The 27,883-nt window shown below is 38.9% G+C and overlaps 1 long non-coding RNA gene across 4 annotated transcripts; it reads left to right on the forward strand.

Annotated features, from left to right (window-relative positions):
• On the forward strand, nucleotides 1–27,644 carry LOC118969719 (uncharacterized). Of its 4 annotated transcripts, none has more exons than XR_005057578.2 (5): nucleotides 15–136; nucleotides 5,123–5,235; nucleotides 5,571–5,696; nucleotides 6,187–6,280; nucleotides 26,374–27,644. It is a non-coding gene; the product is annotated as an uncharacterized lncRNA (long non-coding RNA). The 4 variants fall into 4 exon arrangements; XR_005057579.2 differs by having other exon boundaries at nucleotides 5,574–5,696; XR_005057576.2 differs by lacking the exon at nucleotides 5,123–5,235 and having other exon boundaries at nucleotides 1–136.
• The last annotated feature ends 239 nt before the right edge of the window (nucleotides 27,645–27,883 follow it).

Genomic DNA, 27,883 nt, shown 5'->3' on the forward strand with positions numbered 1-27,883 from the left:
CCTGACTCCCCTTTCCGTGACGTCTCGCGGTATTTTCCCACGGTGGCTGGGCTTCAACTCCTCACAAAGAGCCGCCAGAAGCTGCTAGGCTTAGTTGTGCCTGGCTTGTGTGGAAGCAACGCAGGAGCGGCGTGAGGTGAGGCGGCTTGAGCCTGTTGGGGTCCACAGCGTCCAGTGTCTGGGGGTGGAGCGGGCTGAGGGGTAGAGGTTATGAGCGTGTCCTTGCGAGTGGGTGCCTGCGAGGGCCTGCAGCGACAGCGAATCTGGTCACGATGTCCCCGTGGTTTATGTATGATTATGACGGTGCAGCAGCGTACGTAGGTGTGCAGAGCCCGTGACTGCGGGTGTGATTGTGAGTGTCCTCTTGTATTGTGCTTTGTGACCGTGGGTCCCAGAAGCAGTGTGTGCGAGTGCGTGGTGCATATGACTGTGCAGGTGTTGTGTGTGTCTGCGGAATGACCGTGTGACCGTGGCATTGTGTGCATGGTTATGGAGTGCCTTTGACTGCCCTAGTGACTCCAACACTATGTCCCAGGAGACCCCTGTAAATGAGGACAGATTGTAGTCTTCCGTCCTTGGGGAAAAAAACCTTGGACAGACTCTTGACGGTAGGAGTAGAAATGAGACCGGGCTCGGGCACAGTTTTTGCCAGGAAATTCTTACAGACACTTACATCGGCAGCCAATTCTGGCTTGAGGTTGAGCAGCCTAGTCTGTGTTCGTGTCGGGCCACAATTACGTTATTCTTTTGTTTGTAGGTCAGAAGTGAACATATGAAGTAGGTTGTGGTGGTGCTTCACGTAAAATGATCAGAATATTCAAGTGATTAAACTTCATTTCCAAGGGATGACAATCCCTTTCAAATTGTAAAGAGAAATTTTGCTGCTACTTGATTATGTGCTTTTTTTTTACCCCCAAAGGGAGTACATGGCCCCCTTCCAAAATAAAAATATTAATAATTAAAATTATTTTTTGGAATAAAAAACCAGGTCTAGAATCAAAGACAGAGAATGAGCTTTAAGATGCTGATATCCAAAAACAGTTGGGATGTGATTAAGTAAATCATGCCATACACATACATGTAATATAATTTTTTACAACTGATACATGTTGTTTTCAGAAAATGCTTATGATCTGTGTTAAGCTGTGGTAAATGAAAAATACTCAAGAAATAGTCAAATCATAATCAAAACCACTTTACTAATAGAAGTATTTGTGAGATATTTTGCAGAGTCTATAAAAAAAGATTTTTTACATTGGTGAAAAAAGCAAAGAAGGAGAGGGACAAACCTGTATTTATTAAGCAACGATGTGTTTCAGACACCATCATTTATGCCTTTCTTATGCTATTTTATGTAATTTTGAATTTTATCTGAATTTACCAGAAAGATCTTGATAGTGCAATTGTTTCAAGGAGCTAGGGCGTTTCTTTTGTTTTTAATGAAAATGTTTTTAAAATAATTGCCTTTTTTTACTGTTATTTGTTTGAGTCACATTAAGTTTCTTAATGGTCCCTATTCCTGTCACAGGAGTGTTGACAGCCATTCACAATTTTCTTAAAATTTAGGGTGCTCCTCCCCTATCTCTGGTTACTTTTTTTTCCCACACTATGAAAATAGCTTTTATGGATTTTTTTTTCCTAATGAAGTGTTGCAGACTTAACAAAAAAACCCAGAAAGTTTAGATTATAAAGAATCAGATTTAAATTACCTGTAATTCTATCATTCAGATGTGTTCATTATTTTCGAGGATATATTTCCAAATATTTATTTGCATGGCTCTATGGTTTAATAGAATAAGATTACAATACACTTATTTTCTGTTACTTGCCTGCCCATCTCAATAATGTAGAAACCTTTTCCTCTTTATGAATAAGCACCATCATTATTATTAATTATTACATTGAATTCTGTTATCTTAATGTACCATAATTTGTTTGACTAACTGCCAAATTGAAGCCTGTGTTGTTTCGAGCTTTGTAAATTTTTCCCTGTCAAACATTCTTGTAAATACAGTTTTGTGGCCATTCATAATTATTTCCTTAGGATTGTTACCTAGAATTTGAAATTTTGCAATATGGAAACCCTGTTTTAGTACTTGGGGGGTGGGACAAGGTTTTAACTTAGTGTTTGGGGATCTTTGTTTTTATTTAATACAGGCATTTACAGCTGTACCTTTCCTTCTGAGCACTGCTTTGTTTTAACCCATATGTTTTGTCATGTTGTTTTTATTTTCATTCACCTCAAAATATTTTCTAATTTCACTTGTAATTTCTTCTTTGGAGCATTGATTAAGAATAGGTTGTTTAATTTCTACATATTTTTCAATTTTCAGTTTTACTAATGTTATTGATTTCTAGTTTCATTCCTTTAAGACTGGAGAACACATTTCATATGATTTCATCAATTTTAAATTTATTGAGATATCTTTTTTTTGCAGTATTTTTTTTCTTTTTATTTATTTTTGATATCCTTAATATACATTTACATGAACAGCATTTGTGGTTGCTATACTGCCTTCTCCATGCTCCCCCTTACATCTTGTGTGCTAATCATAATGCCCCTTTTTCCCCTTATCCTTTCCTTCCCACCCACCCTCCCCAGTCCCTTTCCCTTTGGTAACTGTTAGTGCATTCTTGGGTTCTGTGAGTCTGCTGCTCTTTTGTTCCTTCAGTTTTTGCTTTGTTCTTATATTCCACAGATGAGTGAATTCATTTGGTACTTGTCTTTCTCCGCCTGGCTTATTTCACTGAGCATAATACCCTCTAACTCCATCCATGTTGTTGCAAATGGTATGATTTGTTTTCTTCTTATGGCTGACTAATATTCCATTGTGTATATGTACCACATCTTCTTAATCCATTCATCTACTGATGGATACTAAAGTTACTTCCATTTCTTGGTTATTGTAAATAGTGCTGCAATAAACATAGGAGTGCATATGTCTTTTTCAAACTGGGCTGCTGCATTCTTAGGGTAAATTCCTAGGAGTGGAATTCCTGGGTCAAATGGTATTTCTATTTTGAGTTTTTTGAGGAACCTCCATACTGCTTTCCACAAAGGTTGAACTAATTTACTATTTAGATACCTTTTTATGGCCTAGTATATGCTAGAGAATGTCTCATGTGTACTTGCAGAGAATGCATGTTCTGCTAATTTTGTATGAACATGGATGTATAGGTGTCCATTAGGTCTAATTTGTTTATATGTTGTTCAAGTCTTCTATTTCCTATTGATATTCTGCATTGTTGTTCTACCTATTATTAAATGTGGACTATTGAAGCCTCCATTGTTATTGAATTCTCCATTTCTCCTTCCAAGTCATTGTTTTCTTCATGAATTTTAAGGTCTGTTGCTAGGTTCATAAATGTTCATAATTTTTATATTCTCCTGAGAGATTGACTCTTTTGCCATACAAAATTTCTCTTTATTAACTTTTTTTCTGTTTTAAAGTCTATTTTGTTTGATATTAGTATAAGAACACTAGTTTTTTTTAAGTTTGTTTGAGTGTATATCTTCTAATATTCTTAACACTCTCAGTCTATTTGTAGCTTTGAATCTAAATTGTCTCTTTGTAGTAGGAAGACAAGCCAAGAAAAGGGACAATGTTTCATTAAGGCTTTGAGAACATAGAGGAATACCAGCATGCTTGAGTTTGAAGCAATGTAGCAATGTACCCCCCATTGGGACCCAGTGATATGGAACATCTTGTTGATCATAGTCATGTAGGCCCATTAGTTTATAATATGATATCCTAGTAACCTTTATTGAGATGGGTTAAACATAACTAGCATTCTGGCTGAACCTATAGTACAGTAACAGCTCCCACTGCAGCATTCCTGCCGGCTGACTCCCCTTTACCCTTGTAGTGAATGTGTAAAAGGCATGGCCTTTCTCTGCTCAGGGCTCAGCCTTTGGATGTGAATCTGCCGAGCCAGTGCTCGCACTAATAAATGCTTCTTACTAAACATCTCAGTGGCCCGACTCCTTGTTCGTAGTTCCCACGGTTCCTGCAACATCATGTAGACAGCATAAAGTGGGATTTTGTTCAACATTGACAATCTCAGCCTTTCAAATGCATCATTTAATCTATTCACATTCAATGTCATCATTGGTATAGTTGGATTTATGCCTGCCATCAATCCAGTCTCTCCATATCCCCAACAGAATTTGTTGTTCTTTGTTTCGGTGGCAGTAGACATGCTAATGCTTGTGAGGCAGTGTGACTCCCGTGAGAGCTTTCGTCTGCATTTCCCTAATGGTTTAATATCCTCCTCTTGCTTCTTTTATCCATGATGGTATCTCTGCTGCATGTATTTTGGTTTACAAAGTTGATTTCTTTTTCTACTTCCTTTCTCTCATTTTTGAATTCATAATAAAAACGTGGCAAAACCCAACCCAAACAAACAAACAGCATCTTCTCTTAGAAGGCATAAAGCAACGTCTAGAGGCAGTTAGCCAGAGGAGGAAGAGGTTTAACTTTGGGCCTATAAAGGCTACATTCATATCTCCCCTCAAAAGCCTCTACAGGGAACGCAGGAACATGTTAAACACTACCGTGGGAATGCAGTCAGAAAAATCCGGAATATAGGAAACTCTGAAAAACAAACCAGGTTTGTTCAATGAATAAATGAAGAGGGAGAGCAAACTGTTTTAGGTAAAAAGAGGCTAAAGGATACATCGGTCAAAGGCATTGTATGCAATTTGTTCAGATCCTGACTTGAATCCCTATTGTGCATGTGGGAGCCTCGGGTTTTTTAGCATAAGTAGGAGGGGATAGGGACCCTGAAGCCTTTGTCTGTCTGTAACAGGTGTAACCTGTCCTTAGTGTAGGAGACTGTCATGTTCTACATTCCCTCCTGTTTTCTAGGTGTTTATGTATGTGAGTGGTTGATATGGGCAACGAGGTCAGGATTAGGAAGGTGACAGAAGATAATTCTTTTTTCTTTTAACTTTCATCACCAAATATAACAGATTCAGAAAACTGCAGAATATAAATACTGTAACTTAATGAATTCTTTTAAGTCCAATACCCTTATAGTACCGGTAGTCATGTTTAACCTGGTGACTCTGAGAGCTGTTAGGAACTTTGATTTCTCACTTACCTTTTTTTCCCTTCCCTAGTTTTGTCTTCTCTGAACTCCGCCTGTCTCCAAGGGAAGGGAGACTACAGCTGAAGAGAGAAGAAAGAAAAGAGCAGAACCAAATAGTGCTTGTAATTCTAAGTCATGACTGAGGTTATTGGTGTTTTCTCTCTTTTTACAGGGTTATAGTTATTTTTTTCCAGGCCATGAATATTAGGTTTCCTTATTCTGAAACTTTATTCCTAATTGAGCCCCATACAGGAACCTGGGTCCAAGCTCCTCCCTTCCAGCAGTGATTGAGGGGCTCCCTCCATACCATTCTCTTCTTAATCCAGTGTACACATCCTCATTCGAAAATCATCGTGTGCTCAGTCTTTTAATAGGAGCACTTCCCTTGAACTATGAGGTCATCCCTCATCAGATTTGGGTTTAGTGAAGCAGAGATATATAATGAATTTCTTAAGATTTACATGGCCTTGTCCTTTCAGCAGGTAGTGATGTTCAGTGATGTGGCTGAACCTTCTCTCAGGCGGAGTGGGAATTTCTGGACTGGAAACAGAGGGACTTGTACAGAGATATGATGTTGAAGAACTATAACAAATTGGTCTCATTGGGTAAGGACACTTGCTCCCAGTAACTAAGATTCTGCTTTATGTGTATAAAAAATAGACCTGTGTATAAATAACTTTTGTTTATACATGTGGGAACGTTTTTGGAACTTAAATAGCTATATGTAAAAGTAGCTGATATTAAGAAAAAAAAGAATCTGTTACTAAGAATGTCTCTGTCATTAACCACAATGTTGCTCATGTGGTTGTATATGAATGATACCAAAAGAAAAAAAAATGTCTCTGTCCTCTGTTACCAGTTTTCTGGATATCTTTCTGAGTTTCTACTTTTGATTATGAACAGAGCACTTTCAACTTTGTAGAATTGGAAATGGGCATTTCTTTTGTACTGTGACTAGAGCTTCATATTACCCATACTTTAGTCAATCTTGACACATTTCTCTGAGCTTTTCCCTTCGTCACCAGATAATTGGGTCTGAATTTCAGACATTCTTGGCATAACAAAGTACTATTTCTTTTTGGTTATTGTCAACAGGACTCACTTCCTAAACCAACTTTGATCTCCTTTTTGGAACAAGATGATGAGCCCCAGATGGTTGAGAGAGAAACAAGGAAAGGCATATGCCCAGGTAAGTGAGGGGTATTCAGAGAGGGGGAAGCTGTTGCATGAATAGACCACGTGCTCACTGAGCTGGGAGTCCGTAGGTGAGACTGTTCAGAATTTTCTTCAGATTATCTGAAGAAGATTAAAAATTGAAATTGAAACCCTTGTGTACTGTTGGTGGGAATGTAAAATGATACAGCCACTATGGAAAAGAATACAGAAGTTCTTAAAAATATTAAATATAGAATTACCATAAGATCCATCAATACTGCTTCTGGGTATATATCAAAGAATTACCATCAAATCAAGTAATTCCATCTCTGGGTATCATATACCAAAATTGGAAACAGGATTTCAAAGAGATATTTGCACACGCATGTTCATTGCAGCATTATTCACAATAGCCAAGAGAAAAAAATCAACCCAATGTCCTCATGGTAGCATGCATTAAGAAAATATGATATGGGCGTGAGTTGATATCTCATTATGGTCTTATTTTGTATTTTCCTTATGATTAGTGATGTTCAGCATCTTTTCATGCGCTTGTCAGCCATTTGTATTTCTCTACTGGAGAAATGTCAGTTCAAGTCTTTGTTTGTGTTTAAATCAGTTTTTGTTGTTGTTGAGTTGTAAGAGTTCTTTCTATATTCTGGATAGTAACCTGTTATCAAATATATGGTTAGCAAATATTACTCCCGTTTCATAGATTGCATTTTCACACTCCTGACTGTTTCCTCTGCTGTGCAGATGTTTTTAAGTTTGGTGCTGTTCCATTCTTCAATTTTTCTTCTGTTGGCTGTGCTTTCGGTGTCATATCCAAGAAATCCTTGCCAAATCCAGTGTTGTGAAGCTTTCCCCTTATATTTTCTTCTAGGAGTTCTATAAGTTTCAGGTCTTGTGTTCAGGACTTTAATCTATTTTTAGTTCATTTTTGTGTATGCTGTAAGGTAAGGATTGAACTTCATTATTTTGCATGTAGATATCTACTTTTCCTGGTACCAGTTGTTGAAGAGATTATTATTCTTTCCTGCTGTGTAGACTTGGCTCCCTTGTTCAAGATTATTTGAAGACATGTGAACCATTTATTCATTTTTGCCAGCCTACTTATTTTTGAAGTTAAAGTGCCAAAAATTTGTCAAATGCAGAGGAAGCATTCCAAAGAATTAGAAAAGTTGGAGAGTGTCCCACTCATCTAGGTCCTAAACATATTCCCTGCACAAGCTTCCTCTTCATCAATATTTACTGCTCTGCTACTTTGTATACTAGATATGTTTTAAAATATAAGTTGCTAAGTAATTTACCATCTAATAGGGAACCACAAATAACTTCCAAAAAGCAGAATCTGTACAAATAGAGAGATCAAACGGAAGTTGGGCTTAACAATGTTGACCACGGGATTTATCTGTGTGGAGCTGGTAGGTGGAATATGGGAGTGACGAGACTGTCTGGGACTGCATGTAAAGGCTCAGTGTATGCAGAGGAAGGGGAGGTGAAGTAGAACTTAGATATGAAGGCCAAGGGTTGGGAAAGTACAGGGCCAGAAAACCAAAGCCTGATCATCAAAAAGGTCCACAGTGGCACATTGCCTATGAGAAACAAAGGAGGATAAAGAGCTGTGGCATTTGACACATAGTCTTAAAGGATCTTGAAGTTCCATAGGACAGAAGTGAGATTACAAAGGAAAGCCACCAAATAATTATTCTTTATTTAAAATGTGAAGGATAGAGAAGACAGTGTTTTACACTATTAAAAAAATGTATTTTTGATGTCTTAGGTGCATCTTTCAAACTATTTTAGTCATAATGTATTATGAAGTTTATAATACATTTATTATGAGGCATACTTAAATATGAAATTGGAAGCCATTTTAAAACCTCATGCATGTAGCATAAGAAAGGAATACTAGTGGCATTCTTCTTGCTTAAAGAAAACTTATAAGCACTTACACATCTCAGAAAACAAAGATGTCAGCATAAACCTTGCCAGAACAAAGCCTAAATAAAATAATCAACAAGAATTATATATTATAGATACATAAAGAATAACTTTCTTAGGATATATCCAGGATCTGCAGTTGGATGTCTTTGTAAGACTCCCTGGTTAGAAGTGAACAATTGCAAAAATCATTTGCAAGTTGGTTTTATGATGCCAAATTCCAGCTGCTTTTGTATGCAGCTGTAAGGAAGGGGGGAGTACTTGCCCCTTATCTTGCTGAGACTCCTTTTATGAACACTTTGAAAAGCCTGTACAGTTTCAGGGCTAAGAACTTGAATTCCATTGGTGAACGTGGATAAAAGGAGGAAAAACTCCAAAAGTACAGGAGGAATAAAGCAGAAGATTTCCTAACAAGTGGAATAGGGGACATGCAGTTTTGCTACTGCTTAAGACATCACTTGCTTTAGATTTGAGCCTTACCACTTGTCCAGATTTTCCTTTGCAGGATGATCAATATGACATCCAGGTGAGAATATCTGTGATGCTTCCTTTAAGGCAAAAACATTTGCAGCATTTATTACCATTGCTATTACGTGGGGACTATTTATTACTTCAGTACCACTATTACATATTTTACATAGTAACAGTAAAGCAAATCATTTGTAGAATGCCCTCCCCCCACCCCCACAAGGATTTCCATGTCCTAGTCCCTGTGAATATGTTACATAACATGGCAAAAGGGAACTGAAATTGCCAATCAGCTGACAGGGAGATAATCCCCATTTCAGTGGAGTAGGTCCAGTGTAAGATCATGAGACCTTAAAAGCAGAGGACTTGCCTGGCTGTGGTCAGAGGGAGATGTGACTATGGAAGAAGGGTCAGAGAGACACATCTTTGGGGCTTTGAAAGGGAGAAAGGGGTCCACAAGCCAAGAGGTTTTTAGAAACTAGTAAGGTAAGGAAACATGTTCTCCTAGAGCTTCAGGAAAGAAACACAGCCCTACCTACACACTGGTATGTGTTCAGTAAACTTTTGTTGAACTTCTGACCTACAGAACTATAAGGTAATACACTTTGTTTTTTATGCCACTAAGCGAGTGATAATTTTGTTACGGCCGCAATATGAGCCATAGGTAAAATATAAATTGCTTTATTTCATTGCACCTAAGATACCACTGACTATAAAATACCAATTATTTATGTACTGCTAAAAAGGAAAAAAATACTGCTTATTAAAAGTATGAAGTGCTATTGGGTGTGAGATGCATCCCAGTTTCAGAGATGTCAAAATGAAAAGAATGTGCATAAGTAGAATCAATAAGGCAGCAAAAATATATCTCCAATATTTTTGTTTTGTTTTTATCCTTTTGGGCTTACAGTAGCTTCTCTGCATCCAGATAATCATTCAGGAAACTTTTAAATGAACAGTGCGCTCTGAGACATGAATGAGGATCACCCTTTAGGATTATTTTTCCTCAACCCCCTCTGTCTCCAAACACTTGTGATTCTTCCATGTTGCCATAAACACTGTCCATTTACCAGAACCCATCCTGCCAGACCTCATAACACCTGTCACTCCTCTGCCTTCCTCTTTATACAGTTGCAGGCTTTTTGCAACATTTCTTTCTCATTTATTTTCCTGAAGCTTTTATTTTATAACAGAAAACTTACAACAGTAGAAATAACTCCACTATCCTCTTTACCCAGGTTTCCTAGTTGCCACATTTGATCTGTCATTTTGTCTTCAGTCTCTTTCTCTCTTTCCATGTATGGATGTGTTTTGTGTGTGTTTGTGTGTGTAATTCATATATATAATATATATAATTTTTTGGTCATTTGAGAGTAAGTAGCAGACATTGTGCCCCATTTACCCTTAAATATCTCACTGTGTATTCCCTAAAAACAAAGACATTATACTATGTAACTGTAGTACAATTATCAAAACCAGAAAATTTAGCTTTGGTATAGTATCATCTTGTCTGCTGCAGTCCATATTAAAAGTTTGTTATTTTCTCCAATAATATACTTTTTTAGCTATTTTTTTTCCTTGTACAAGATCCAGTCTGGGATCAAATTTTGTTATCACATCTCTTTAGTTCCTTTCCTCTAAAATAGTTCAGTTCCTCTTAGCCTTTCTTTTCTTTCATGGTAAGAATTCCATTGACAGATTGAGAAGACAGCCAGACAGAGTTTTTGGTCAAGAGACAGCCTTTTTTCTTACAGGGTTCTTACAAGCCACTTACATTTTTGAAGATTACATAGAATATTCTTTAATGTAGGTTTTTAAAAATTGATAGGTAATTCTTAATTAAGGTTGTCTAAATTATTCTCATGATTGTCTTTAGATTATGGAATTTAGGATAGGAATATTTACATTAGGGATGCTGTGTCCTTCTCAGGGCATCACATCAAGGGGCACATGATCATTAATAAGGTCAAAGCTAGGCAATGACGAGAATCATCAATTCACCCTATTGTTTGCATGAAATATCTTTTTCCATCCCTTGACTTTTAGTGTGTGTGTGTCTTTGGGTTTGAGGTGAGTCTCTTGTAAGCAGCATATAGATGGGTGTTACTTTTTTATCCGTTCTACTACTGTGTGTCTTTTGATTGGTGCATTCAGTCCATTTACATTTAGGGTAATTATTGAAAGATATGTACTTATTGCCACTTCAGGCTTTAGATTCGTGGCTACCAAAGGTTGAAGGGTAGCTTCTTTACTATTAACCGTCTAACTTAACTCACTTATTAAGCTATTATAGACACAGTGTGATGATTCTTTATTTCTCTCCCTTCTTTTTCCTCCTCCTCCATTCTTTATATATGTTAGGTGTTTTATTCTGTACTCTTGGCACGGGCCATGCTGCTCATGCTGTGTGACAAGGTCCAGGCACGAGGAGGAATCCCGAAAGCCAGGGAACCAAATAGCTGGCCCCTGCCAATTCCCGCACTTATTTTTGGAGTTATGATGTTAGTGATTGGGCTCATATATGGGAAATCTTATGTATCTAAGATTGATTCATTTTTAGTAAATAACATGACCCAAAATATTGATCAAAACAGCAATTCCGGAAACAAAGCAGTGTTATGGGACCAACTGTTCCAGGCATATTGCCATAAATAAGTGAGGCAGAACAACCCAAGCCTCTCTTAAAACTAGATGCAGTTTGTCCTCCCTTTTGTAACAATTCAAACATGACTAACCAGGATTTCTTTAGAATATTGGCAGAGAAGGAGTTATGGGAACCTGGGTCATGGAAAAACCCATTCTCCCAAGAAACTTATATGAAACAGCAAAATAATAAAAAGAGATTAATAGTCCCCACTGCCCAGGGCCCCCCTTATGTTGCTTATAATATTAGAGGATGCCTCTGGTATCCCCCTTGAGGAAAGAATTTATGAGCAAAATAGGAAGATTTACATTTATACATTTATAAATATCCCATATATAAAAGTTGATTGATAAAATATTACTATATTAATGATAAGATAGTAAGAGCAGAGTTAGCATTATTATATGAAAGATTCAAGAGGACTGCAAGGCCTGGTGCCTGTGGATGCAGGAGGAAAGGTGGAATGAATGTTAAGAAAGAATAAGGTGTTCCTATTGTATTCATAAGAATGATGAAGAATGTCAAAACTTATGGGTAATAGGAGTACCATCCCTAGACTTTAGATGTAAGCCTAAAGCCACATGTGTAGGATAAGATTTAATTAATAATATAATATTGCATTTAACAATCAAAAGACATATAGCTTGAATTTTATATAACCTGTTTAAACTTTCTGTAGCCTTAGACACATATCTTAAACTCTATGCTTAAAAGCAGACATTATGCTTAAAAGCAGACATAATAACCACACGCTGCCGCACACCATTTTCCTGTCTAGCACCTAGCTTGTAACTTGCATCTCTGGCCAAAAAGGTTAGAGAAAGTAAAACATTAAATGTTACAAGAAAGCTGTTCAAAGAAATGATAACATCTGTAATTTTGTATAATCCAGAATTATACAAAAACTAAAAGGAAAAAACATTGTATCATCCATGATTAAAGAAAATGTGTAACATCATGTAAACCTTAAAAAGATATAAAAATAAAAAGACCCTGCCGCTTGAAGTCGGGAGATGTTTCAACCTTGATTGGATGTTTCGTCTTCTGATTCATCTCACTCGCCGATGCTGTCCTTTCCTTTGTGACCCACACCTCAGCTGGAGCTGGACTCCAGTATACTCTTTTGTGTTTCGTTTGACTGCTTTTCTGAGTAGTTGATTTTATTTTTTGCCTTTAGTTAGTATTTGGTTGGTTTGCTTTCTTTGCTGTGATTTTATTTTCTCTGGTGACATCGATTTAGCCTTAGAAGTGCTTCATCTAGAGCAGTCCCTTTAAAATATCCTGTAGAGGTGGTTTGTGGGAGGCAAATTCCCTCAACTTTTGCTTGTCTGGGAATTGTTTAATCACTCCTTCATATTTAAATGATAGTCATGCTGGATACAGTATTCTTGGTTCTAGGCCCTTCTGTTTCATTGCATTAAATATATCATGCCATTCTCTTCTGGCCTGTAAGGCTTCTATTGAGAAGTCTGATGATAGCCTGATGGGTTTTCCTTTGTAGGTGACCTTTTTTCTCTCTCTGGCTGCCTTTAATACTCTGTCGTTGTCCTTGACCTTTGCCATTTTACTTACTGTATGTCTTCGTGTTGTCCTCTTAGGTCCCTTATGTTGGGAGATCTGTGGGCTTTCATGGTCGGAGAGACTATTTCCTCCCCAACTTTGGGGAAGTTTTCAGCAGTTATTTCTTCAAAGACACTTTCTATCCCTTTCTCTCTCTTTTTCTTCTTCTGGTACCCCTATAATGAGAATATTGTTCCATTTGGATTGGTCACACAGTTCTCTTAATATTCTTTCATTCCTGGAGATCCTTTTAACTCTCTCTGCCTCAGCTTCTCTATGTTCCTGTTCTCTGATTTCTACTCCATTAACCGCCTCTTGCACCTCATTAAGTCCTTGCATAGATTGTTTTATTTCTGTATTCTCCCTCCTAACTTGATCCTTTAGCTCTTGCATATTTCTCTGCAGGTTCATCAGCATGGTTATGACATTTATTTTGAATTCTTTTGCAGGAAGATTGGTTAAATCTATCTGCCCAGGCTCCCTCTCAGGTGTTGTCTGGGTAATTCTGGACTGGATCCAATTCTACTGCCTTTTCATGGCAGTAGAGGTAGTGGTAGGCAGTTGGCATATGTGTCAGCTGAGAGAACAATGTCCCTTCCTGCTTGCTGGTCGCCTTGCACTTCTCTGCTGCCTGTGCCGGTTACCCACACATGGGGAGCAGTTTCTGGTTTTATTTCCTGAGCCACCGCGGGCAGGGCAGCCCAGAGCCCTGCGGGGAGAGGCAGGCGTGCCAGGTGTGCTCTCTTGCGATAACAGTGACCCTTCGCGCCCTGTCCCAGCTTCCTCTGTCTGTGCCAGGCTGCTGTGCACTGGCAGAGCCTCTGACTCTGGCCCGGGGGGTTGTGGAGGAGGCTCTGTGCAGCTGCTGTGGGTGCAGCCACCCTCAGGCTGCTCCCCTGCTGTGGTGGGGCCACACGGGAGGGGGAATGGACTGGACGCTGTTTATCACCCAGATGGGCTTCAGAGTTGCACTGCTGCCCAGGGAGTTAGGGCACCTGAAGTTCCCCAGTTTACCCAACCTGCTAGGCTGAGTGTGCCGGGACAGTTCCATCCAGCTGTGAAGCCCCTGTTCCTTTAAGGCTTTCAAAAAGCACTCACTTTTCTTTTGTCCCAGGGGTGCCAGCTGCACGGACACGCTTGCAGGTTTTACTGTTCCGTTTCCCTAATATCCAGCACATCATGCACTGTGTGTCCGCGCTCCTGGGGCAGATGACTAGGGCTGGGTATTTAGCAGTCCTGGGCTCCCACTCCCTCCCTTCTCTGGCTCCTTTCCTCCCACCGGTGGGCTGGGGTGGGGGGAGCGCTCGGCTCCCACCAGGTCACAGCTTGTATCTTACCCCCTTCATGAGGTGCTGAGTTCTCGCAGATGTCGATGTAGCCTGACTGTTGTACTGTATCTTCTGGTCTCTCTTTTAGGAATAGTTGTATTTGTTGTATTTTCAAAAATATATATGGTTTTGGGAGGAGATTTCCACTGCCCTACTCACACCGCCATCTTGCCTTCTCCTTAGATTCATCAATTCAATAAAATTATATTATAGTTTTTGAAAGGGCAAGGTTTGATCTTCAAACACCAGTTTCCATTTTTAGCCTTCTCTTTCTCTTGGTAACTGGGTGTGGACCAGTTTGAGTATCCCCAGCCGTTTACCTTCAGTGTGCCAACCTCAGAAAAGCTTTGGAGAGATGTCAACACTTAATTGTTTAGTAGGCCAAAAATTTCAGAGAGCCTTGCAACGCAGATGACATCAAGGTGAAAGAGGTAGAATATGAAATGTGCTGGAACAAGTAGTTCTAAAATTCATATGGAACCACCAAAGACCTCAAATAGCCAAAGCAATCCTAAGAAGGAAGAATAAAGCTGGGGGATCTCACTCCCCAACTTCAAGCTCTACTACAAAGCCACAGTAATCAAGACAATTTGGTACTGCTACAAGAACAGAGCCACAGACCAGTGGAACAAAATAGAGAATCCAGACATTAACCCAAACATATATGGTCAATTAATATATGATAAAGGAGCCATGGACATACAATGGGGAAATGACAGCCTCTTCAACAGCTGGTGTTGGCAAAACTGGACAGCTACATGTAAGAGAATGAAACTGGATCACTGTCTAACCCCATACACAAAAGTAAATTCGAAATGATCAAAGACCTGAATGTAAGTCGTGAAACCATAAAACTCTTAGAAAAAAACAGGCAGAAATACCTTGGACAAAAACATGAGCAACTTCTTCATGAACATATATCCCCAGGCAAGGGAAAGAAAAGCAAAAATGAACAAGTGGGACTATATCAAGCTGAAAAGTTTCTGTACAGCAAAGGACCACCAATAGAACAAAAAGGCATCCTACAGTATGGGAGAATATATTCATAAATGACAAATCTGATAAAGGGTTGACATCCAAAATATATATATAGCTAATTTACCTAAACAAACAAAAAACAAATAATCCAATTAAAAAATGGTCAGAGGAGCTGATCAGACAGTTCTCCAAAGAAGAAACTCAGATGGCCAGCAGACACATGAAAAGATGCTCCACATCACTAGTCATCAGAGAAATGCAAATTAAAACCACAAGGAGATATCACCTTGCACCAGTAAGGATCACCACCATCCAAAAGACAAACAACAACAAATGTTGGCTAGGATGTGGAGAAAGGGAAACCCTCCTGCAGTGCTGGTGGGAATGTAAATTATTTCAACCATTGTGGAAAGCAGTATGGAGGTTCCTCAAAAAGCTCAAAATAGAAATACCATTTGACCCAGGAATTCCAGTCCTAGGAATTTACCCTAAGAATGCAGCAGCCCAGTTTGAAAAAGACAGATGCACCCCTATGTTTATTGCAGCACTATTTACAGTAGCCAAGAAATGGAAGCAACCTAAGTGTCCATCAGTAGATGAATAGATTAAGAAGAGGTGGTACATATACACAGTGGAATATTACTCAGCCATAAGAAGAAAACAATTCCTACCATTTGCAACAACATGGATGGAGCTAGAGGGTATTGTGCTCAGTGAAATAAGCCAGGTGGAGAAAGACAAGTATCAAATGATTTCACTCATCTGTGGAGTATAAGAACAAAGAAAAAACTGAAGGAGCAAAACAGCAGAAGACTCACAGAACTGAAGAATGGACCAACAGTTACCAAAGGGAAAGGGACTGGGGAGGATGGGTGGGAAGGGATGGAAAGGGGGAGATAAAAAAAAAGGGGGCGTTAGGATTAGCATGTATAATGACGGGGGTCACGGGGGGGCTGTACAACACAGAGAAGACAAGTAGTGACTCTATAGCATCTCACTACGCTGATGGACAGAGAATGTAATGGGGTTTATGGGGGGGACTTTGTGATGGGGGGTGTCTAGTAAACAATGTTCCTCATGTAATTGTAGATTAATGTTAGCAAAATAAAATAATAAATAAATAATATTTTTTTAAAAGTGTATATCAATCATACCTTAATAAGAAATTTTTAAAAAAATAAAAAAGCTTTGTTTCCTAGTAACAATTTAATTGTTTCTGTGGGCAATAATCCAAGGATAAGAGTTGCTAAAACAAGACTGGGACCCTTGAAATTTTCTACAAGAGTGAAAGAAAAATATGTCCTGAAGTTTCAACTCTGTCATACCTCAAACATTTCAGGTTTACCTCTGCAGCTTTTTCCCCCCACAGCAGTTAGAATGGCCACTATCCAAAAGACAAGAAATAACAAGTGTTAGCAAGGATGTGGAGAAATGGGAACCCTCCTACACTGTTGGTGGGAATGTCAGCTGGTGCAGCTACTGTGGAAAGAAATAGGGAGCTTCCTGAAAAAACTAAAAATAGCAATACCATATGATGCAGTGATTCCACTTCTAGGAATTTACCTGAAAAAACAAAATCCCTGATTTGAAAATATATATGCACACTTATGTTTATCACACTACTTATAATAGCCAAGATATGGAAGCAACCTAAGTGTCCATCAGTAGCTGAATGTTTAAAGATGATGTGGTGCATATATAAAATGGAATATTATTCAACCATTAAAAAAAGAAATCCTGCCATTTGCAACAGTATGGATGCAACTAAGTGAAATAAGCCAGGCAGAGAAAGACAAATACCTCATGATTTCACTTATTTGTGAAATACAAAAACAAAACAAAACAAAACAAAATGAAAATAGCAGTAGACTCATAGACCCTGAGAAGGGACTGGTGGATACCACTGAGGAGAGGTTGGGGTGGGTGGTTACAGATGGTGAGAATAAAGAGGCACAAAAATTCTCAATCATAATATAAGTTGGTCATGGGTATAGTAGTACAGGGTGTGGTGAATAGGGTCAGTGATTCTGTAACATCTTCCTCTGTTGACAGATAGTAATTGCACTAGTGGGGTTGAGGATTTAATAATATGGGTAACCGGTGAACTGCTGTGATGCATACTTGAAACCAATATAAGATTGTATATCAATGACATTTCAATAAAAAAAATTCTTTCCAAAAAAAGCCATAAAGAATAACATAAAAAATAAATAAATGTGCCTATCACCCTGCTTCAATAGTTACCATCTTGTCCAGTCTTGAGGTCGGCCTCTATTGCTATGTACTTTCCTCTTAGAACCACTTTTGTGACATTGCACAAATTTTGGGCTGTTGTATTTTTGTTTTCATTTGCCTCCATGTATTGCCTGATTTCTGTTTTGATCTGTTCATTGATCCATTGATTGGTTAGAAGCATGTTGTTTAGCCTCCATGTTGTTTGTGGGCTTTTTGTTTTCTTTGTGTAATTTACATCTAGTTTCATACCATTGTGATCTGAGAAGTTACTTAATACAATTTCAGTCTTTTTTAATTTATTGAAGCTCTTTTTGTGGCCTAATACGTGATCTGCTCTGGAGAACATTCCATGTATACTTGAGAAAATTGTCTATCCTCCTGCTTTTGGTTGGAATGTTCTGTAGATACGTGTTAAAATTCAGTATAGGGGGGTCAATGCTCAATGTACAATCATTAATCCATCTCAAGCCTAATTCTCGTCAGTCTCCAATCTTCTGAAGCATAACGAATAAATTCTTACATGGTGAACGAATTCTTACATAGTGAATAAATTCTTACATGGTGAACAGTACAAGGGCATTTATCACAGAAACTTTCGGTTTTGATCACGCATTATGACCTATAAACAATCAGGTCAAATATGAATATTCATTTGATTTTTATACTTGATTTATATGTTGATCCCACATTTCTCCCTTTATTATTATTATTATTTTTATTTTTAATAAAATGCTGAAGTGGTAGGTAGATGCAAGATAAAGGTAGAAAACATAGTTTAGTGCTGTAAGAGGGCAAATGTAGATGATCAGATGATCAGGTGTGTGCCTATGGACTAAGTATTAATCCAGGCTAGACAAGGGCAGCAAAACATCCACGGATGCAGAAGATTTCTCTCAAAGCAGGGGGGTGAGGTTCTGAGCCTCACCTCTGTTGATCCCCAAATTCTCACCTGATGGCCCCCCTGCGACTGTGCCTGTCTTAGGTTGTTCCTCCCTTGAGGGAATCTTACCCCGTCTCTGGCTAACCAGTGATCTTCCGGGGCCATACAGGGAAATGTAAAGTTGGTAAGTGAGAGAGAAGCCATATTGTTTGAAAAGGTTAGCTTTTTACTTCTTTGCAGATTTATGCCCCTGTGGCTTCTATGGCCAGCACTTGTCTCGAGGGATCTTTACGACCTGCAGGAATTATGATACTCGGTAAATTCGATATGAGGAACGAATTCTATTTAAGGGTTGTAATTAGGAAGGAAGAAGAAAAGCTATAGAGGTAGCATATGGAAGAAAACATGGGAGGATTGATTATTTCTTTGACATATCTTCTTGTAGAGTACCTTAAGTATGTATAGGTTTTAAACTACTAACTAATTTGCACACACAGATTAACATAATAGGAATACGGTGACATAAACAAAGCAAATCTATAATTACCATCCATCTCCAGTGAAGCCAAGAAAACCATTTAGGCACCCTAGGCATTTGTGAAAATTTGTCTATGATATGATGGATATTGTCCGAACTGTATTTGAACAGTCTGAGAGAAATCAGACAAATTAAAGCAACCCATTTCTGGGATCTGTTCACATCCCATATGTTCTTTTAACCGTAGATAGTCTATAGTCGTAAGATTTTGGAGTGCTACACCTTGCACCCCTCCCAACTCCTGGTTGAGTTCCAACAGTACAGATCCTGTCAAATTCGTTGTCTCACAGTATGCACTTGCCAGCCTAGACATCTCCCTCCTCATTCCAATGGCAAGTCCAGAAAACGGTGGGGTGAACGCAGCCAGGACCGCAGCATCGCCCCGGATCCCTGTGGAGGCTTTTTGATGATCATCCCCCGGCACGAGTCCTCCAGAGAGTGCTGATGCCGGAAGCTCCTCCTCATATCGTATCTTAGTTCATTTTCTGGGTATCCCTGCTTTTGGTTGGAATGTTCTGTAGATACGTGTTAAGTCCATCTGATCTAAAATGTTGTTCAGTGTCTCCGTTTCCTTTTTATTTTCTGTTTGACCTGTCTGTTGATGTGAATGGTGTGTTAAAGTCTCCTAAAGTGAACAAGTTCCAGTCTGTTCCCCCCTTTAATTCTGTTAGTATTTGTTTTACATATTTAGGTACTCTTATGTTGGGTGCATAGACATTTTTAATGGTTATATCCTCTTGTCAGGCTGATCCCTTTATCATTATGTAATGTCCTTGTCTCTAGTTACTTTCTTTGTTTTGAAATCTTTTTAGTCTGATATAAGTACTACCACTCCTGCTTTTTTCTCCCAATTATTTTCAAGAAATATCTTTTTCCATCCCTTCACTTTCAGTCTGTATATGTCTTTAGGTCTGAAAGGAGTTTCTTGTAGGCAGCATATAGATAGGTCTCGTTTATTCTACGACCCTATGTCTTTTAATTGGTACATTCAGTCCATTTACATTGAAGGTAATTATGTATGGGTATGTATAGGCTTTATAGACTTGTGGTTACCATAAGGTTCGTAGATAGTTTCCTAAATACATAAAAGTCTATATTTGGTCACTGTATTTTGAACACAGTCTAAAAGTACTTTTTTATTTGTCCTTCACACTTTATGTATTAGATGTCATAATCTGCATTCTTTCTGTATTCTTTGACTGATTTTGTGTATAGTTGATTTCACTACTTTTTTTTTACCTTCCTACTTTCTTTGTGTAATTTACTTCTAGTTTCATACCATTGAGATCTGAAAAGTTACTTAATACAATTTCAGTTTTTAAAAATTTATTGAAGCTCTTTTGTGGCCCTAATATGTGATCTACTCTGGAGAACATTCCATGTACACTTGGGAAAAGTGTGTAAGTAATTGGTCTGCTAGTTTTACTGTGGGTTTATGTTCACTGATGAAAAATATTTAGGCTTAACATTGGCATCTACAGAAGTCCCTTTAACATATTGTGTAATGCTGGTTTGGTGGTGGTGAGTTCTTTTAACTCTCATTTTTCTGGGAAACTTTTAATATCTCCTTCAATTCTGAATGATAACCTTGCTGGGTAGAGGACTCTTGGTTGAAGGTCGTTCTGTTTCAATACATTAAATAGTCCATGTGTCTCCCTTTAGGCCTGTAATATTCCTGCTAAGAAATATGCTGATGGCCTATGGGGTTGCCCTTATAATTTTTTTGCCTCTCTCTCGCTGCTCTCCATAACCTCTATCCTTAATCTTTGTCATGTTAATTATTATGTCTTTTTATTCCTGGGTTTCCTTTTTTTTAGGGGCTCTCTATGCTTCCAGGACCTGGGTGTCTGTTTCCTTTCCCAGACTGGGGACATTTTCAGCAATTATTTCTCCAAAGAGACTTTCTACCCCTTTGATTCGCCTCTCCTTCTGGTACCCCTATTATGCTAATATTGTTTCATTTGGAATTGTCACACAGCTCTCTTAGCATCCTTGTTTCTAGAGATTCTTTTTTCTGTTTCTCAGCTTCGCTGTGTTCCTGTTCTCTAATTTCCATCTCATTGATTGTCTCCTCTACTTGCAGCAATCATTTCCTCCATTGTATTTTTCATTTCAGTTACTGTATTCTTCAGCTCTGAGTGGCTTTTTCAAATCTTCTCTTTGTTGCAGTCCTTCCTGAGATCATCTATACTTTCCACAGATCAGTGAGCATATTAATGACTGTTACATTGAAATCTTTATCAACAAGATTGGTGATCTCCTTTTCATTTAACTCTTTTTCTGGTGTCTTATCCTATTCTTTTGTTTGGAACATATTCTTTTGCCTTCTCATTTTTTCTGGGTTTCTGGGTTTCCTCCTTTGTTTTAGATAGATCTGCTGTGCCTCCTGGTCTAGAGATTAATGGCTTTATGAAGAAAGTGTCCTGTGCTACCCAAAAGCTCAAGACTATGGTCACCTGTACCTGGTTCTTTTTTGCTGTGGAGATGAAGTTGTGGTTGCTGTGCTGTGGGTGGGGCTGCCCTTCTACCTCTCTGCCAGCAGTGGATGCTTTCTGTCAGCAGAGACCCTTTGTGAGATCATTGTAGGCAGGGCTGCCCCTTTGCCTATCTGCCAGCAGTGGCACTGTGGCTGGCAGCTTGCCTCAGCTGGCCCTCAGGAGCCATACAGGGGTGCTCCTGCTGGAACCGTTGTGGGCAAAGCCATCCTCGGCCTGCCCAGCAGTGATGGCTGGCCTGCTGGACTAATGGGGTAGGTGCTGTGGGTGTGCAGGAGAGCATAGCATGGTGCCGGGTCACCAGCTAGGTGGAAGGAGCTTTTGAAACTTGCTCCTGCAGGCATCTCCCTAATTGAGCTGAGAGAGAGTTGGTAAAGCTGGCAAAGCCTTCTTCCACCTACCAGGCAGCAGAGACTGAGCACTGCTGGGCTGAGCTTGCCAGGTGGGTGGGTGCACAGGAATGTGCCTTTGGGCTGAACCACCAAAAATGGGATGGAGCATTTGGGGCTGGCTCCCGTGGACACCCAACCAGTTGGGCTGAGGGAGGGCTGAGGCAGTCACCCATCTGCCCTTTCTCCCTGAGGGTTGAGCTCTGTTCAACCCTCACCCTTCTGGCCCCTTTCCTGCTGCTGGTAAACCTTTCAAATGGCTGCCTCTGTGTTAGCTCTCAGTGGGACCAACAGAGTGTGCTTGTTTTCCAAAAACAGCAAGAGTCCCAGCCTCCCAGAATACTCCAGCTGTCTCTGGTGTCCAGCCCCGTTAATCACCAAAGCCCAATGCAGTGTGGGCTCATGTTCCCAGAGCAGATCTCCAAAGCCAGGTGTGTAGAGTTCCTGAGCACTTATGCCATCCCCAGTCTGTTGCTCTCCCTCCCACTTGGGCTAGGATGGGAGAAGCACTTGGGTTCCCCTCAATCCCAGCTCTGCCACTTTACCCTTCTCTGTGTGTTCTTCTCTTCTTCACCAGTTGTAGACAGTCTGTTCTGTGGTCTTCAGGTCGTTTTCAGAGTTGGTTTTGCTTTAGTTGCTTCCTTGGTATGCATGTCAGATGAGGTTTCTCCTTGTCTTCCTCCACTGCCATCTTTTTCACTGGATATCCTAACTTATTCTTATTTTTGGCAGTTAAACTATGTTAGGTATTACCATCATTTTACTGATATGGAAATGAGACCTAGAGATTGTAAGTACTTCTTCCAAGGACATAAACCTTGCAATTAGCAGGGCTGACACTTGAAATCTAGTCTCTGCGATACAGTTTCTCTGATCTTCCCATTGTACCAACCTTGCATTTTATTTCATCATGCTATCTGAAGGTTGCTTTTACTTCAAACTGTCAATGGCTATAGCCCTCATCTACTTGTTTCTCATCCTTAGTCATAATCATCATATGCCAAGCAAATAGTGTTTTATTCATTCTCTGCTCTAGATATAAAAGCTGCCTTGTCATCTACTCATACCTGACTCATTTAGCCCTTTGAACTTTCCTGAGGATGTCCCCACCTTGAATTGCCATACTCTTGTCCCTATCAACTGACATCCAGCATTCTTTTTATTACAGAGTTTCTGGCTCACTAGCCACTGAGACACCCTTTGACCTACTGAAGGGTATCCCCTAGATTCCCCACATCCAAAAATACATATATTCACAATCACATGAACCTTTAGTTATATAATGCTGCTAGAATGCACAGAACATCATAAAAATTCTTTTAAAGTAATGATGGTTATGAAATTAGCTGTTTTCCCCTGTTTTTAACTTCCCGATACTTTCCTAGGCAGTATCCCCATTCTAATTCCTTTCCTTAACCCTTCACCATTCAATAATTAATTAGTGAATACTTGTTATGTGGTAGACATTTTGCTAAAAGTTGATTAGTCAAAGAAACATGCTGCCTTCCAATAGGAAACTTATACTCTTGTGTAGAGAATGAGAAAAATAAATAGGTGAGGAAAAAAGTGAAGGTTATAAGTAGTCCTTTGGACACTAGAATAAAAGTGATGTTGTCTGACATTGTTTGAGAGAAGGAATTTTAAGTGTCATTTGTAATTATATTTACTCTAAGACCAGAAGGATAAGAAGGGGCCAGCAATACAAAGATAGACAGTAGCTGCTAGAAAGAATAGCAAAGGAAATCAAACCACTGTAGGAGAGTGTTTACCTGCTCTTCGAACAAAGCATAGTGAACTGGGAGAGAACATGATTCAGCATATGTTAGCTAGTGCCTGATCATAATATCATCTTGGAGTTAATGATAAGCTGTTAAAATGTTATCCTCCTTGCAACGGAAAATCATAGTGATGTTCTAACTTCAGACTACATCAGAATCACTAGAGAATTTTCTTAAAGTCAATGCCTGGTCCTGTAGATTTTGATTCAGTTGATCTGAAGTGACACATGTACCGTCTCTCTCTCTCTCTCTCTCTCTCTCTCTCTCTCTCTCTCTCTCAGTCTCTCTCCTCTCTCTCTCTCTCTCTCTCTCTCTCTCTCTATATATATATATATATATATATATATATATTTTTTTTTTTTTTGGTATCATGAATCTACAATTACATGAGGAACATTATGTTTACTAGGATCCCCCCATCACCAAGTTCCCTCCACATACCCCATTACAGTCACTGTCCATCAGCATAGTAAGATGTTGTAGAATCACTACTTGTCTTCTCTGTGTTGAACAGCCCTCCCTGTGCCCCCTCCCACATTATACATGCTAATCATAATGCATTCTTTCTTCCCCCCCCACCGCCTTAGCCCTCCCTTCCCACCCATCCTCCCCAGTCCCTTTCCCTTTGGTAACTGTTAGTCCATTCTTGGGTTCTGTGAGTCTTCTGCTGTTTCGCGCCTTCAGTTTTTTCTTTGTTCTTATACTCCACATATGAGTGAAATCATTTGATACTTGTCTTTCTCCACCTGGCTTATTTCAGTGAGCATAATACCCTCTAGCTCCATCCATGTTGTTGCAAATGGTAGGATTTGTTTACTTCTTATGGCTAAATAATATTCCATTGTGTATATGTACCACTCTTGTTTATCCATTCATCTACTGATGAACGCTTAGGTTTCTCCCATTGATTGGCTATTGTGAATAGTGCTGCAATAAACATAGGGGTGCATCTGTCTTTTTCAAACTGGGCTGCTGCATTCTTAGGGTAAATTCCTAGGAGTGGAATTCCTGGGTCAAATGGTATTTCTATTTTGAGTTTTTTGAGGAACCTCCATACTGCTTTCCACAATGGTTGAACTAATTTACATTCCCACCAGCAGTATAGGAGGGTACCCCTTTCTCCACAACCTTGCCAACATTTGTTGTTGTTTGTCTTTTGGATGGTGGCGCTCCTTACTGGTATGAGGTGATATCTCATTGTGGTTTTAATTTGCATTTCTCTGATGACTAGTGATGTGGAGCATCTTTCATGTGTCTGTTGGCCATCTGAATTTCTTCTTCAGAGAACTGTTCAGGTCCTCTGACCATTTTTTGATTGGATTGTTTGCTTTTTGTTTGTTGAGGTGCTTGAACTCTTTATATATTTTGGATGTCAACCCTTTATCGGATCTGTCATTTATGAATATATTCTCCCATACTGTAGGATGCCTTTTTGTTCTATTGCTGGTATCCTTTCGTTTCAGCTTGATATAGTCCCGCTTGTTCATTTTTGCTTTTGTTTCCCTTTCCCGGGGAGATATGTTCATGAAGAAGTTGCTCATGTTTTTGTCCAAGAGATTTTTGGCTATGTTTTTTCTAAGAGTTTTATGTTTTCCTGGCTTATATTCAGGTCTTCAATCCATTTCAAATTTACTTTTGTGTATGGGGTTAGACAATGATCCAGTTTCATTCTCTTACATGTAGCTGTCCAGTTTTGCCAACACCAGCTGTTGAAGAAACTGTCATTTCCCCATTGTATGTCCATGGCTTCTTTATTGTACATTAATTGACCATATATGTTTGGGTTAATGTCTGGAGACTCTATTCTGTTACAGTGGTCTGTGGGTCTGTTCTTGTGCCAGTACCAAACTGTCTTGATTACTGTGGCTTTGTAGTAGAGCTTGAAGTTGGGGAGTGAGATCCCCCCCACTTTATTCTTCCTTCTCAGTATTGCTTTAGCTATTCGGGGTCTTTGGTGTTTCCATATGAATTTTAGAACTATTTGTTCCAGTTCGTTGAAGAATGCTGTTGGTAATTTGATAGGGATTGCATTAAATCTGTAGATTGCTTTGGGCAGGATGACCATTTTGACGATATTAATTCTTAATTCTTCCTAGCCAACAGCATGGGATGTGTTTCCATTTGTTAGTGTCCTCTTTAGTTTCTCTTAAGAATGTCTTGTACGTTTCGGGGTATAGGTCTTTCACTTCCTTGGTTAGGTTTATTCCTAGGTATTTTTTTTAATGCAGTTGTGAATGGAATTGTTTTTCTGGTTTCTCTTTCTGTTAGTTCATTGTTAGTTTATAGGAAAGCCTCAGATTTCTGTTCATTAATTTTGTATCCTGCAACTTTGCTGTATTGTGATATCAGTTCTAGTAGTTTTGGAGTGGAGTCTTTAGGGTTTTCTATGTACAACATCATGTCATCTGCAGATAGTGACAGTTTGACTTCTTTACCGATCTGGATTCCTTGTATTTCTTTGTTTTGTCTAATTGCCGTGGCTAGGACCTCCAGTACTATGTTGAATAACAGTGGGGAGAGTGGGCATCCCTGTCTTGTTCCCAATCTTAGAGGAAAAGCTTTCAGCTTCTTGCTGTTAAGTAAGATGTTGGCTGTGGGTTTGTCATATATGGCCTTTATTATGTTGAGGTACTTGCCCTCTATACCTATTTTGTTGAGCGTTTTTACCATCTATATTTTTAACAAGCTTCCCGGTAATTCTGATCTGCAGCAACATCTTAGAAACACTGAGTCAACCTGCCTCTCTAATCACCTTCTGTGTCCACTCTCATCTTCCATGGTTATATCTGAGAGCATTCTAAGTCACTCATTTCTTATAGGCATTGTGTACGTATTCCTATTTTAGAAATTAGGAAAAGTGACATGTGCTTGCTTTCTTATTATTTTTCAGTTGTGAAGTCCCAGTGTGAGACAAAGGAGTTATCACCAAAGGATGACAATTACAAAATAAAGTCACGTCAGTGCAAGATAATGAAAGACTTAAAAGCCATGGCTTCGAGTGTTCCATTATTCAAGATGACTGGAAATATAATCACCATTTTCAGATGGAACAGGGAAATCAAGAAGAATGTCTTAAACCTGTGACAGTCACCCATGAAAATAAGCACCCATCCCATAGTCTACGTGAGAAAAATCATACTGAGAAAAAGCCTTGTGAATGTGGGAAAGTCTACAATTACCACTCATCACTTACTCACAATGGGAGAAGTTACACTAAATTAAAACATAAGGATTGTGGAAAGGCTTTTAGCAGTTGCTCAAAACTTACTGAACATCAGAGAATTCATAATGGGGAAAGACTCTATGAATGTAATGAGTGTAGGAAAGCTTTCCACCAGCCTTCAAACCTTATTCAACATCAGAGAATTCATACTGGAGAGAAACCCTATGAATGCAAAGAATGTAGGAAAACTTTTAGTTACCACTCATCACTCACTAGACATGAGAAAACACATACTAAAGAAAAACACTATGTATGTAGGAAATGTGGGAAGGCTTTTAGCAACAGTTCAATTATTAAGGGACATCAGAGTGTTCATTGTGGGGACAGGCCCTATAATATAATAAATAGGGAAAGCCTCCCATCACCACTCAATCCTTATTCAACATCAGAGAATTCACCCTGGAGAAAGACCCTATCAATGTTACAATTGTAATAAAGCCTTCCGTTATCACTCACATCTTATTGGACATCATAAAATTCATTCCAGAGCCCTTCTCGTTGAATGTAAGAAATGTGGACAGTCCTTTAGTCATAGCAGGGAACTCACACACCATCAGCAAATTAATACTGGTGAGAAACTTTGTGAGTGTACACAATGTGGCAAATCTTTTATTCAAAGGTCACAACTTATTCATCATCAGATAATTCACACTGGTAAGAAACCGTATGAATGTAAGGACTGTGGGAAGGCCTTTATCCATGGTTCATGTCTTATTCGACATGAGAAAATTCATACAAGGGAAAGAAAATCCTTGGTACTGTAATTAATGTAGACAATTCCAGGTCATCTCTTATGGACCATCAGAGAATTACTAGATGAGAACTTTGTGAATGTAGCAAATATAGGAAGGCTTTTTGCTTTAATTTTTAATTGCATCAAAGAATGCATTCAGGAGAAAGACCACATGAATGTAATATATAATAAATGTTTATTTCTACTTACTCTCTTATTTGTCATCATTTATATTAGCATGAAACTATATTGATGTAAATAATGTGGAAAACTTAGTTTAAGTTTATAGTTTGTTCTACATTAGTGAATGTATAAGGACAGACTTTATAATGAATTTCACAGAGGCAGGAGACCATTACCAAGGCTTTACTTAATTAGGGCATTTAAAAAACATTCTGTAAGTATGAAAAATATGGGAAGGTCATTGATTACCACTTGTTCCTT

Source organism: Manis javanica, chromosome 17 (assembly GCF_040802235.1).
Source record: "Manis javanica isolate MJ-LG chromosome 17, MJ_LKY, whole genome shotgun sequence".
NCBI lineage: Eukaryota > Metazoa > Chordata > Mammalia > Pholidota > Manidae > Manis > Manis javanica.